Source organism: Neophocaena asiaeorientalis, unplaced genomic scaffold, assembly GCF_003031525.2.
Source record: "Neophocaena asiaeorientalis asiaeorientalis breed wild unplaced genomic scaffold, Neophocaena_asiaeorientalis_V1.1 scaffold726, whole genome shotgun sequence".
Classification (NCBI taxonomy): domain Eukaryota; kingdom Metazoa; phylum Chordata; class Mammalia; order Artiodactyla; family Phocoenidae; genus Neophocaena; species Neophocaena asiaeorientalis.
The window spans coordinates 324,787-339,549 of NW_020173683.1; positions in this window are offsets into that span (position 1 = coordinate 324,787).

Below are 14,763 nucleotides of genomic sequence, written 5' to 3' on the forward strand. Positions count from 1 at the left end.
AGTTCAGCCATGGACTTGTAGCTTGTAGTTTCCTGTCTAATAACTCCTTAGAGCGTACATCCTTGAGTAAGCACATAATCTTTTAGACAGCCAGGGATGACCATAATTTTATTTTTAAGTCTGGCATACTTCGAGTCACCCCTGAATCAAAATAGCTTATTGTTCAATGTTTGATCAGAACTTGTTTCAGCCCTTTAGGACAGTGAAGTGTCAGTCCCTTGTTGATGAATTTGTGTATATCTTGAAAATGGTTTTAAGTTTGCCTCACATCCTGCTTTGGTTGTCCCTGAGTGGGTACAGCCTAACAATTGTGTACAGCTTTTCTGAGCCCCAATGTTTACTGTGATCACAGAAAGGCTCTTCTTGGTTGTCTCTTCCGTGGTTCTCTTTATTAAATTTCTGATTGCTCTGCTATTTTGCTTCTGTCATGGAGCTGATAGAGCCTCTGAATTGCTTTTCACCAAGACTTTCATAGTTTTTGACATCATCCTTAACCATGGCTTTCTCCACTCTTTGGTCCAAATAAAATCAATCTTCTCAGGTAAAGCTGTGAAATGTCTCATCCTTACAGCCTGCTTTTCCACTGTGCAGAATCACTACACCACTGGACCAGAGGTGAGATCAGGAACCTGCTTTATCTGGAGTGACACCTTTGCTCTATGAGTGGGTACTGGTATTTGGGGAGTAGCAAAACCTGGCCTTTGAACTTCTGCCTAATGGGGGAGCAAGCTGAGGAAGGAAAATATGGAGTCCTAGTATTTTCTGTCTGTTGTGCCTGGAGTAGGATTTCTGCCCTGTAAATATGGACTTGGCTGGGAGAAAGGAGACCTGCTCCCTCAGCCATGTCTCTGGGAACAGAGCCTCTGCAACACAAAGGGCAAGAAACAATAGCCTGAACCTGTAGACCCAGAATGGGAGCTTGGAGGACAGGGGAGTCCGGTATTTGTGGCTGTATATGCCTGGGATAGAGTTTCCATAACATGCAAATGATGGGGGAGGGGTGTGTGGTAAGATAGCAGATCATATCTCAAAAGCCACAGACTTTCACCATCCTTGCCAAGATTTAGTAGATTTTCAAGTTTCATGTTCACATTTCTTTATTATATGACCTTAGGTCAATTTTAGAGACTTTCAATGATAACACTTTTATAATATTCAGCACTTAAATTGTTGTACTGCTGAGATCCTTATTCTACCATTTCAGAAGTCACATCTTAAAGGCATTGTGACTTTTTCTCCTCTACCCCCAGTGCTTTTGCTGTAACACTAATCTATATATTTACAGAATGCATTCCACACATCATTGCTTCTAAAATGAAGCATGTTGCTAAATGTAACTAATTATAATTCAAGGAATAGTATCTAGGTCAAAGAATTCATTGGTCTTACTATGTGCTCAAGAGAGCAGATGGCCTGAAAGGACAACGGGATAGCTTTTTGAATGCTTAGTTTTAGTCCCAAGCAGTAGTGTATCTAAACCAGCAACAAATAGATGGCATTATTTCTCCACAGTTAATATACACAGGTCAGAAAACCAAACGGTGGATATAGGTATGTCTCATTTTACCCCAAATTATTCACTAGAAATTGCCACACAAATTTATTCTTTGCTTTATGTATGTATGCATGTATATATGTGTGCATATATATATATACACACACATATATATGTCAGCATGTGCATGTGTGTGTTAATAGATATGAAGTATATGAAACTAATTATTTTTTCTTTACTTTTCTCTCCTTCCCCTACTCTTGTATGAGAGTTCCAGTAATGATTAACCATATTTTTCACCATTTAATCCCATATGTATTAAACAGGATAGCTCATTGAGATTGTAAATGAGCTAGAAGAGGAATAAATATCAAATAATAACGTGGCATATAGGATTGTATGTCTGCCTTTATGGGAGAGGTAAGCATGACTTTGGAGGTATGAGATAGTTACATCATGTTAGGTGGAAGTATGTTGCTACTGTCTACTTAAGATATCAAATATAATATGTATAATCCCTTGTATCATATATGTCTTATATATGTATACATATTTTATATGTGTATATACTTATTACATATAAAATATATAAGGAGATACACGTATCTCCCCAGTTTGTGAGGAGGTGGACTGTGCTGTGTTATCTGGCCAGCTCAGTATCTTCCCAACCTAATTCTGTCCAGCATGGAGGAGAAACCTGGCATAGGTTTCCCAGAATCTCTTTACCTGTGTGTTTTATGTTAGAATTGGCCAATAAGAGGAGATCACATGATATTTGGAAGGTGGACAGGATGGGAAACCTTTTTTTTTTTTGCGGTTGTTGTGATCAGGCAAGATGGCCCTGAAGACTTCTCCATGACTTTCTGATCTCCATCATGACATCGAGAGGTGTCAGATTAGCACTTCTCTATTATGAATTTGTGCTTTCATGTTTTAAAGTGTGCTGGTGGCTTCACAGACCTCTCTATTTGCTCCTGTTTCACAGTGGAAGACATGCTGTGCTCCTCAGACTTTTCAGTAGTGCCAGTTTCTCATATGCTTCAGCTGAGATCTTTCAGATCGTCCCTAAGTTCTTTTTACATACTCCTAAACTCTTATTCCTGCATATGTTCCCTTTATTCCCCTAACACATGTAGTGGTCAGTTTTTCTGACCAAACTGAGACTGACATACCATGCATGCCCAGTGTAATAGAAATGTGATCAAGTATTAAAATTTTCAGGTGTAGACAAATTTATTTTTATTAAACGTGTGTAACACTTTGAAAAATCAGTTAATGTAAGAGTTTAAAAATTCTTTTGTAATATACAAGTGTATATATTTATACATATTTAAATATTATATTATAGTTAATGTACTATAATTTTTTACAGAAAATAACTTTACCATTTAATTTAAGATATTTGCCCAACTAATCACAGCAGGTTCCCTTTCACATCTGATGACTGGGTGCTCTTGAATACTCTCAGTTCCACCTGTGCACTTCCTTTATTGCCCCCTCCACTGAAAAGGAATGGGGAGCTGGGAACAATTAAGTACTTAGAAACTGATTAACGATACATGTGTTTTTAATTTGAGAGCAATATTTAATAATTAAAGTTTTCTGTGTGTTAAGACTCAAACTTTGTAATACATGGATACCTGTGGATTCATGGGCAGGAGTAGGGAGATGTGTGGGGCTTTAGGTTTTGACAATTACTTTTTTTCCTAGAATTTATGTCAGGTAACAGTCCATTTAAGGAGATTCCAGTCCTTCAAAGTGAAGGTGAAGCAATGGAAAACAGTGCCAATTCACTCAGCTGAGGAACGGCTACAAAATGTGAACAAGATGAGTTGCATAACAGTGTGCCCAGGAAGCATGGAAAATGGATCTAGACCAAAAGCTCAGTTATACGACTATATAGCTAGTGTAGCTTCCTCGTATTAGGGTCATGATCCTTCCCACCTTCATGCCTCTCAGTTATTTATTTGCCACAATAACACGGATAAATAAACTTTATTTATTTGAAGCATATCATGTTGGTTCCTTTTAAAGAAATCGAGTGTAAGTCCTTTGCCAAACTTCTAGCAAGCATCATGAGCAAAGATGGGTGTTAATTCTTGCACACTCCAGTAGAGAACATTTTAGTTGCCTGACACCTAAGTTTGTTTACCAGGGCTGGGAGCACATCAGTGTTTAAGCAGCCTGGGAGACCTATCTAGCCAGGATGATTTCTAAACACACTAAATATAAAAACTCTTTTCAGGTCTGTATTCTTGGCTTTAACAGGATGTACTTTGAAATCAACTGTTTTTAAGTGAGCAATAGTAAATCTATACATAAGTCTTCTGAATTTCTCAGGGAAATGAGTGACGGTGGACAGAAGACTTTGGCGGCATCGTCCATGGGCTGTCTGTCCTGGTGGCGGCTGGGCGGGCGGAGACTATGAAACAGGCCAAACGGCTCTCTTTCCGGTCGGGGAGTAAAAAGCCAAGGCTCCGCGTCTCCTTTACAGGCGGTGGGCGGGGCGCGGCGAAGCGACCGCGTTGCTATTGGCGGCGGTTGGAGGCGTGGAAACTGAACGCGCAGAAAAGGTAAAGGCTGCTTTGTTAGGCTTCCCAGCGCCTTGAGCATCTCTGGCCCACCCGTGACCGCGCTGTTCCCGGTAAGTTCTTGTGGTTGTCCTCCGTGTCTGAGTCTCTTTGTGGGGCCAGTGGGCCCCTGGTTGGACGCCGGGTTCCGAGCCGGTCGTCCCCGGCCCCAGTGTACCGTCTGTGCAACGGGGCCCTGGGTTGGAGCGCCTAGTGAACTTCCCCCACCCCCACCCCGCACGTGCAAGTACCCTTGCAGGTTACCGGCGCTAGCAAACCAGTCTCAGCCCTTAGCAGAGGAGACGCTAGTAAGGCCCGACAAGAGGTGTGGCTCGAGGCCAGCGCTGGGCTTCTCTGGCCACAGTCTCGTTATTCTGAGCAGTGGGTGGCTGAATGGGGGCTTGTTGAGGGTGCACCCTTCTCCGACCGGTAGAAGTAGCAGGCCTCCGTGATGCCCGGGACAGCCAAGCCCTGCAGTGTGACCTGGGCCAACCCGTCCTCCCTGAGTCCCAGGTTCTTCCAAAGGCTACATGGGAGCACTCGAAAGCCCCTCTTTTTTTTTTTTTTTTTTTTTGCGGTACGCGGGCCTCCCACAGCTGTGGCCTCTCCCGTTGCGGAGCACAGGCTCCGGAAGCGCAGGCACAGCAGCCATGGCTCACGGGCCCAGCCGCTCCACGGCATGTGGGATCTTCTCGGACCAGGGCACGAACCCGAGTCTCCTGCATCGGCAGGCGGACTCTCAACCACTGCGCCACCAGGGAAGCCCGAAAGCTCCTTTTTTTGAGAGGTTGTTTTGAATCTGTGTGGTCCTCTGGCTGGGTTTAAAGTCAGGGAGGCTGGGTGGTGGCCTGTTGGCTTCCTTAGTTGTCTGGGCACTTGAGCAGAGGGCTGAGACTAGTGTCCTAGGCCTTTTGACCCTTAATCTGGTGTTCGCTCCCCTCCCCCCAATGGGGATGATGAGGAACCAGAAAGCCTGTGGGATTAGAAGAGAGAGTGTTGGGAGGTTTGAGGGCTCCCTGGTTAGAGGTGGATCTGAACTTGCCTTTAAAGGTGGGCACTATTTTACCCTTGTTTTTCCAAGAAGCTCAGGTGGAGCTGTTGCTACTCTGTTGGGCGCCCTTCCATTCCTCTTGTTGAAGGGTGGACTCAGGCAGGTGTGTTGTGGTTGGAGCTGGGCTCGGGACCATGGGGCCGTTTGTTCTGGTTACAGCTCTCTGGAGTGGTAGAGGCCTTGCTCTGCCCCCAAGGACATTTTTTTACCCCCAAGAGGAGGCTTTGCTGGGCTCCCTAGTGTGCCCAAAGTGCTTCTTTGATGTTTCTGATGTTTGGGGTAGGGGGAGATGTTTGCATGGCTGAGGTATAACTCTTTAAGTGCTAAGACGTGATCTGCTGTTGGATGGAGAGAGTCTCTGAAATATTATCTCCATGTCTTCCTAAGCTACTGCTTCTTTGATGTTGGGTGGAGTGGAGACGGTGGTAAAGCCACAAGGGGCTTGTTCAGGGCTGACCTTTGGGTTCACTGACCAGTCCTAAGTGTGACTGAGGGTATGGGACATGATTCCTGAGACGGTGGATACTGAAAGTCCCCATTTTCTGTCCTTGGGTCTTTTGAAAAATAACTTTATTGAGATATTATTTGCATACCATAAAATTCACTCTTTAAAAAAAAATCTTTTGACCCAATTTATTACTAGACCAGCACAAGTCACTCACCCAACAGTGTAAACATATAGTAAAGTAAAAACTTGCGGAGATTAAAGATGACTTAAGAAATTCCCATATTTGGTATATTGTTTGGTGTTATTGATGGATGAATAATCTTTGGAAAGTGTTAGTTTATCCAGGATAATCAAGTGTTAAATCAATAGCTTCCAAGATCAGATTTGAAGCATTTCCACTAGACAATTTGATACTTATTTTTATTCTATCCCGTTAAAAATTCACTAGAGAATTCAAGTGGATGAAACACTCCACTTCCTTAGGCAAACCTAACTTCTAAACTGAGATAACTTTAATCTTTTGTACTTTATACTACAATTCTGAATAAACTTCGAAATCATCATTTGTGTGCTGGTGAACATACTGTTATAAATGCTAGCCAGGATTATAAACAATACAAATAAAAGTTGGGCTTGGTCTTTTTGAATGCTACCTGTTTCCTGCAGAGGTGATTTAGAAAAAGTCTTCAACTTGAAAAGTCTTTAGTTCAAGACATTTACTTTTTCGTTAACTTTTCAGATCCCAAGAGTAACCAGTATGTTTCTGACCTTTGTAGTTTAGTTGGAACGTGGATGTTGTGTTCATTATGTATGATATTTATGTTGATAATGGCCAATTTCTTATTTCCAACTTCATTATCTTGGACTGCTCCCTTCCACTCTCTCTATTCTTAACAAACTAGAATGATTAATTCTGTTAAATAAAATGTAAGTCTGATTATCTCAGACTTAAAATGTTCCCCATCTAACTCAGATCATTATATAGATGTCAAACAAGCATCTTAAACTTAATATGTTCAGAACTAAACTCTCTTCATCCCACCTCCTTCCCGCTTATGTGAAATATGTTACTTTCACAGTTTTAGTTAGCTATTGTTAGCAATTAATGTGTACCAGTGGTTTAGTCCAAAATCTTGGAGTATTTTTGACATCTTTCTTTGTAAACATTTCCCATTCAATTTGGCAACAAATTTGGTTGGCTCTACCTTTAAAATATATTTGTAATTGACTATTATTATTGTCACCGCATAGATCTGGTCCGTATCACCATGATCTCTTACCTGCATTGTGCAATGGCCTCCTAACTGGTCTTCCTGCTTCAGAATTGCTCACCTTCATCCTAGCCTCAACACAACTTTAGTGATCCTGTCAAAGTATATGTCACTCTTTTGCGCTAAACCCAGCAAGCCTTCTTCACATTTCACTTAGAGAAAAGTCAAACTCCATAGTTCAAATCTTAAGCACCTTCTTATTTCCTCTGTGACCTCATTTCTTGTTACTTGACTACCACCACTATTCTTCTTCAGCCATCTTGGTCTCTTTGCTGTTCCTTAGACATACCAGATACTCTACTTCCCTAGGCTTTTTGCCTCTCTTAGAATACTTTATCTAAAAATATGCTCCCTCATCTCCATCCAGTCTTTACCCAAATTTGACATTTTTTTCACCAAAAACTTCTCTATCCTCCATATTTAGCAATAAATACTTCCCACCCGTTAAGCCTAAAACTTTCCACATCAGTTTTCTCCAGAGCACTTATCACTACCTAACATTACACATATTTTACTTTTTTTGTGTTATCTCTCCCACTACAATATAAGCTCCATGAGATGATATGTTTCTTTTGTTCAATGCTATATCCCTAGGGACTAGAAGAGGGTCTGGTACAAATGTGTTAAATGAATATTCATTAGTGAATAAATTAATGAAATACATTAAATAATTGTGACTCAATGCAATTAAAATGTATGTCCTATTTGGCAATGATATGTAAAATTAAGAGCTATTAAAATGGATCCCATATCACCACACTAGAAATTTATCAGTTCCTATAGAATTTCTATTTTTGTTTGTTTTTAAATTATATTAATAAAAGCATATCATTAGGCGGTACATTGATGCCTTCAAAGCATTCCAACAGCTAAGACCATATAAAAAAGCCTAGAAAGCCTCCAGTGTAATTCACAGATTCATTCACTCAAAATTATCTCACAACGTTAGTGTTTGCAGGTTTAAAATCGTTAAAAATACTCCTCTTGGCAAAACTCTGGCCATTACATTACTTTTTAGCTATAAAATTAACAGTAAGTTCATATTCAAATTAGTTTATACATAATTTGCATGAAAGAGTCTTTCAAATAAACACCATGACAAGCCATTGAAATGTTGATATTTAATTTAGGCCTTCATCATTAAGTAGAATAAAAGGCTACTCATTAAAAGGGCACAAAATTTAAGAAAGAAAATTATGCTACATCTAACCACAAGTTTGGATAGTTTCCTAAGGTTTATGGGAGGATAGAATACTTGCACTTGTATGCAACAGAAAGGCTTTCTATAGAGCAAAGATACAAGTAGTAGACTTTGGGGATTATCATAATAGTTTCATTGTTTAAAAGCAAGAAGAGAAGTTCAGTGTATCCTAATACAATCTTGGACCTGAATTGTTTAAAGCTATTATTACTTTATAGAGCTGCTTGAGGAGAATCACACTGCCAATAGAAAAACAAAACAAAGAAGGAAAGTAACCTGTTTAGTTGAATTCATTGATTCATTTTATGTTGCAAACAATGTCTTGAAGCAGGCATTGGGACTGTGCTTGACTGTTGCCTCTGACAGACACCCACTGCCTGCCGCTGTTGAAAAATGTCCTTATCCGCTTTTATTTATAATAAAAACCCTCCAGAAAGTAGGCATAGAGGGAACTAACCTCAACATAATAAAGGCCATATATGACAAACCCACAGCCAACGTCATTCTCAATGGTGAAAAACTGAAACCATTTCCTCTAAGATCAGGAACAAGACATGGTTGCCCACTCAGCACAATTACTAAACATAATTTTGGAAGTTTTAGCCATAGGAATCAGAAGAAGAAATAAAGTGAATCCAAATTGGAAAAGAAGAGGTAAAACTCACTGTTTGCAGCTGACATGAAACTATACATAGAGAATCCTAAAGATGCTACCAGAAAATTACTAGGGCTAATCAATGAATTTGGTAAAGTAGCAGGATACAAAATTAATGCACAGAAATCTCTTGCATTCCTATACACCAATGATGAAAAAATATGAAAGAGAAATTAAGGAAACACTCCCATTTACCACTGAAACAAAAAGAATAAAATACCTAGGAATAAACCTACCTAAGGAGACAAAAGACTTGTATGCAGAAAATTATAAGAATTGGGTGAAAGAAAGTAAAGGTGAATCAAACAGATGGAGAGATATACCATGTTCTTGGACTGGAAGAATCAACATTGTGAAAATGACTATACTACCCAAAGCAATCTACAGATTCAATGCAATCCCTATCAAACTACCAATGGCATTTTTCACAGAACTAGAACAAAAAATATATATATAAAAAAATAGGAGGCCTGATGATCTAAAGATGATTAGTGTGATTTAAAGAAATATTTTAATATTTTCAGCACATTTCCAATCCATTTGGAAAACAGAATGATAGCAAATTCCAGAAGAAAACCCCAAAATTGTGAAGCTTTCAGTTCTGTTTTCTGTTCACAGTGATTTATATAATCTCTGGATAAGCCTCTAGGCCTGAAGGCTAAAGAAAATACAACAGTGAATGTCATACAGTTCATCCACAGGTGGTTCCTACTTACAAAATCTTTGTCTTGGGCCACTTGATTTTATGTGTCAACTGGGCTGGGTTTTCATGCCCAGTTGTTTGCTGAAACACTAGTTTAATTGTTGCCATGAAGTTATTTTGTAGATGTGACTAACATTTTTAATCAGTGACTTTAAGTAAAGGAGATTATCCTCCCTAATGTGGGTGGGCCTTATCCAGTTAAAGGTGTTAAGAGGAAAATCACATTTTTCAGAGTAGAAGGAATTCTGTCTCAGAAGTGTAACATAGAAACCCTACCTTAGTTTACAGCCTGTTAGCCTGCCCTACATCTTTCAGATTCAAGACTATAAGTATTCAGGTATAAACTGATGTTCTGTTCTAAACTGAGGCACAAAAATTCAGTTATTACAAAGCCAAGAATTAAATGGGGTAATTGGAAGGTTAGAATCTTACACATCTCATATATTAATGAGGAAAGTAGATCTCTGGGTCTGTTAAGCATAGATAGAGGTATTCTGTTCTTGATGATTTATTTAGTGAATATATTTGTGTTTAGTTGGATTTAATTATTGAAATCTTTTTTTGAAAATTTCAGTTCAAAATACTTCCAAAAATAACACCTGCTAATATTTAGTATGTTGATTGATCTGTGTGTTTGTGTGTCTAATTTTTATGTTTGAAATCCTGTGCCAAACACTTTCAACACATAAATTAATGTCAGTTAAGTACAACTTACAGTGTTTTCACTTTTCTTTTCTTATTTCTAAATTTTGGAAAGCTTTAATTATACTGAAAAATTATTAAAAAATTTTTTAAAAGAAAAAAGTATAGACAAGTATCTTTCCTTTCACTCATTCTTCTTGAATTGTCTTCTTAGCTAGTCGGGAAAGAAATATGCTAGAATTTCTATTGTTAATGGAGAATGCCAGTTGCATAGTCAGTATGAGATTCCGTAGTTTCTAACTCCGAATTGGTCAGTATGGGTAGTGTTATTATCACTATTTTATCACTATTGTTATTGTTATTGTTTTTACTGCCATTGGTCTTTCAGTAGCTACATCCTCACTTAACCAGGGAGTTATTCTTTATTTAAGTTATAAATAAATTAATCCATATATAGGTATTGGAATATATTTGATAAATGGATGCTTAGGAACTTAATCATTTATATATGAAAAATTACTTTACAAATCATAGATTCAGTAAATAATTTATTAAAATTACCTATCAGTAGCGAAGTTTTGCTGTTCTTTAAATCTTGATAGGAAAAAATAAACATCTAGGGTGTAATCTTTGGATAAATTATAATCTTAGACAAGATTATACATATTTAGAAAAACTGTGTGTTGGGTATAAAATAGATAGGTCTGAGTAACCCACAAAGAGAGCAGCATTAAAAAAAAAATTATCCAAGGAAGGATAACTCTTTTCTCATTACTAGACAGTATGAAACATTTAAATAAATTATAAAGTATGAAGTAGGTGCTCATGTTGTTTACATTTCTAAATTTAATCTATATCTGAGATAATTATATAAGCTGATGCCTTCCTTAACACATTTTCAAACTATTTGAAATTAAACATATAGCATACATAAATATACACATACATATATATGCATATTTATGCACACTGTTAAGCATACTTATAAAATTGTCTGATAATAAAGAGAGGTAAAATGTAAGAAAAGTGGTTTTTTTCAAATGCATAGTATTTGTTATTTTATGTTTCATATGACAGTTTATACTTACTGAGAACTTCAGATGAACTGAGCTCTGTGCTTGAATGAGGACATCAGAGATAATATAGATCAGTTCTCTGATTTGAAATTGCTAATAATTAGTAAAAGAGATGTACCATCATAATGTTGTTCAAGAAATACTTTACAGAGATATTTTTCCTTAAGACTTAGCCCTTAGAATAAATACGTTTCCAACAGAATGGAAAGGGGAAGTGAGTCAATTCTTGCATTTCATTTTGATGTAATAAAAATTTAGCACCTGTATTCTAGAATATCTGAAAAATATGTATGTGTTTCTGTAACTATGTGTTTATATATCAATATATAAATATTGATATGTAATAATACAGGAAGCATTATTTGTGCTTCCAAATGAGCTCAACATCTAGTGGAAGGGAAATACCATATTATAATTTATAACAATATTGTATTTATTTGTCATTTTAATAATAATATAAGGATATATTGTTTCTGTTACTTAATCTTCACTGGGAATTTATTATGTACCAAAGAGTGTGAAAAGGACCCTTTAAATTTCATTTAAGTTAATGAATCATAGAGTGATATAAATATAGTAGCATGAAAGATGATAGTAATTATTCTGGCTGATGGAAAATAGGAATATTTCACATTATTTAAAACTAAATCTATGTTTGAGAATGGGGAGGATTCTACCCAGTAGAGGAAACTTATTCCTGAAAGAGGGAATATTTTCAGAAAAAAATGAGGAAATTTGAAAATGAATGGAGTATTACGAAAACTTGGTCAACGACAGTATGAGTGGAGGCTGGAGTATAATGTTCTAAAGGTGGTGGTGAGAGGAGAAGATATGGTAATAATAATGATGATAATAAGTTGGAAGACTGATTAAGCTCAAATTTTAAAGAACATCATTTGTCTATTAATTTTCTATCAGCAGTGGAAAAAAACTAAAAAGAAATAGATCAGAGGAGTATGAGATATTGTGTTATAGAATGGTATCTAAGAAACAATGCTGGAATGAAATAAAAAAGCCAAAATACATCAATATATCTATAGATGTGCATATGTTTTGACTGATTACTCTTAAGCTATTACTGCTAACATTTTATTCTCATGAAATAAAGCATTATAGAAATGTGTATTTAGAACAAGAGTTAGATATTTAATACCTATAAAAGAAAAAAAAGAAAGGAACAATGGAAAAAGTAAAGAAAGGGTTAAAAGGAAGGCCAGAAGAAGAGGAGGAAAGAAGAAAGGAACAGAGGAAGGAAGGAAGAAGCAACTAAGTAAACAGGCATAAATGACCAATACAGGGAAATGTTTGAGTATGTTCCAGCAGATCTGCTAATTCAGATAATATGAAGTCATTAAGATGAATTTTTGAACTTCATGAACAGACTTATAGTAGAAGATATCTAATGGGCATGTAGATTATAATTGCAACTTTAGAGTGTTAAGAGCTCAAACAAAAGTCAATATACCATGTTGAAAGTTATATTATACTAGGTGGTGGTACTCTGAGTGTTTTAGATTTACATTATATTTTGCCATATTTTTAATGTGAAAGGGCAAAATAGTAACGGCAGTTATTGGAGAGAATTTATGAGAGAAGCAGCATAGGGAGAAAGTATTAAGAAATTTAGTTTGCAGGTGTCGCAGGTAAGATGATGAGCCTTGAATGAAATATTATCTTTTTTTTATAACTTTCTGTCAACATATTCAGTTAAAATGCAATATATTAAGATTTTAAAGTTCTTTTTACATTACAACCAAATTCACGTATTATCCAAGTAAAAGAAAAAAAATTGAAGGCGTCATATAATACATCTCAGGGGCAACCACAGTATTTGGATATATCCTTATAGTTATTTAAATATATAAATTATATGTATTATATATAAAGGAGGTCATATTATTAATATTAGTATTTAATTCTCAAAAAAGACTTTTAAAAATTTTATAGAAAACTGAACCTAAGTGTCTAACTCAGTGACTTTTCACAGACTGAACAGCAGTGTGAAACTAGGAATCAGATTAAGAAAGAGATATTGCCAGTACACAAGTAGCCTTCTCATATCCTTCAAGTTACGATTGCCACCTCCTCCAAGAGAACCAGTATTTCAACTTCTTATGGAATATATTAACTTTGACTGTTTTGTACTTTACATAAGTAGACTCATATAAAGTACACTCTTTTTTATCTTGCTGCTTTAACTCACCTTTATGTTTGTGAGATACATATTGTTGCATGTTGTTCTATATCATTCATTTTCATTACAATATTCCAGCAAGTGATTATATTGCAGTTTAGGTACCCATATTTTTCATTGTATTTTGCTGATACAAGCATTCATATTGCTGTCATTTGAGGGTACATGTACCTGTTCTGTAGGCTGTATACTAGGAATGGAAATTCTGATTTATAGGGTTTGTATATGTTCAGCTTTAACAGATGGTGCTAAACAGTCTCCCAAGATGGTTTTACCAATTTACTCTCTTCATCAGTATACGAGAGTTCTGGTAGAGTAACATATCCTTGCTTTGTATGTGTTTTGTCTTTTTAAAAATGTCTTTTCTAGTGGGTGTATGGTAGTGTGTTGTGTATATATAAGTATATATATACACAACACACACATTTTATATAGACACATTTTATATATACATTTTATATATTATATATATATATAAAACGTGTAAGGTCTACGATATATTAGATAGTTTTTAGAGCAGCTTTATGTTCACAGCAGATTTGAGAGAAAGATGTGGAGATTTCCCAATACCTTCTGCCCCCACAAGGGCATAGGTACCCCCTTAATCAAATTCTCCCACCAGAATGGTACATTTGTTACAATCAATGAAACTACATTGACACACTGTTATCACCCAGAGTCCATAGTTTACATTAGGGTTTTTCTTGATGCTATACATATATTAAGTTTGCACAAATGTATAATGACATGTATCCAGCATTTTAATGGCATATAGAAAAGCTTCCTACCATAACAATCCTCTGTGCTCTGCCTATTCATTCCTTCTTCCCCTCTAAATTCTGGACACCACTGATCTTTTTACTGACTTCATAGTTAGGTCTTTTCTGGAATGTCATATAGTTGAAATCATACAGTATATAGCCTTTACAGATTATTCTCTTTTACTTAGTAATATGCATTTAAGTTTCCTCTTTGTCTTTTCCTTATTTGATAGTTCATTTCATTTTAGCACTGTATAATGTTCCATTGTTTGGATGTACTGAAGTTTGTTTATCTATTAACTTACTGAAAGACATTTTGGTTGCGTCAAAGTTTTGACAGTTATGAATAAAGCTGCCAGAAATATCTGTGTGCAGGTTTTTGTGTGGACATGTTTTCAACTCGTTTGGTTAAATACCAAGGAATGTGATTGCTGGGTTGTATGGTAAGAGTGTGTTTAATTTTGTAAGAAACCACCAAACTGTGTTCCAAAGTGGCTGTATCATTTTGTATTCCCACCAGCAATGTGTGAGTGTTCTTTGCTCTATATCTGTGTTAGCATTTGGTGTTGTCAGTATTCTAGAGTTTGGCCTTTGTAATAGGTTTGTAGTGATTTCTCATTGTTGTTCTGATTTGCATTTCCCTGATGACATATAATGTGAAGCATCTTTTCATATGATTATTTGCCATCTGCATAT